The sequence below is a fragment of the Nannospalax galili genome, unplaced genomic scaffold (assembly GCF_000622305.1).
Source record: "Nannospalax galili isolate Female #2095 unplaced genomic scaffold, S.galili_v1.0 scaffold155, whole genome shotgun sequence".
NCBI lineage: Eukaryota > Metazoa > Chordata > Mammalia > Rodentia > Spalacidae > Nannospalax > Nannospalax galili.
The window spans coordinates 3193328-3194137 of NW_008339923.1; positions in this window are offsets into that span (position 1 = coordinate 3193328).

Sequence of the window (810 nt, forward strand, 5' to 3'; positions counted from 1 at the left end):
AGTTATGAACATAATATGCACCGAACCCTGGTGTACCCAGTTTCATAAAAACAGTACCATTAGACTTCAAGACACATATTAACCACAACTTGTAATAGTACATACCTTCAATACCCTACCTTCTCCAATAGACAGGCCATCTGGACAAAAAATAGACATCTGAATTAAATGATATCACACACAAATGGACCTAACAGACATCTACAGAATATTCCACCAAAGCACCAAAGCATACACATTCTATTCAGCAGCCCATGGAAGTTTCTTAAAGTAGAACACATATATGGGGCACATAAAGAATCTTAACAAATGCAAAAAAAAATTGAAATGATTTCATGTACTCAATCAGACCACAATTCGATTGAGCTTAAAATCAACAGCAAAAGAAGTTCTGGTAACTACAGGAACTTGTGGAGATTATACACCACACTCCTGAATGATAAATGGGTCAAAGATAACAAGAATGAAGTAGAAGTATTCCTTGAACTAAATGAAAATTAAAATAGAAGAAATCCTCTGTGACACATTAAAAGCAGTCCAAGAGGAAACTGTATAACCCTAAGCACCTACATTTAAAAACATCAGAAAGAACAAAAATAAATGACTTGACAATATAACTCAAGAATCTAGAGAAATAAGAACAAACCAAACCCAAACCTAGCAGACAAGAAACAATAACAAAAATTACAGGAGAAATCAATGAAATAGAAATAAAGAAAACAATACAAAAAAAATCAAAGAATCTAATAGCTTATTCTTTGAAAAGATAAACAAGAGAGACCCTTTTTCCAACTAATAAGAAAAATGGAG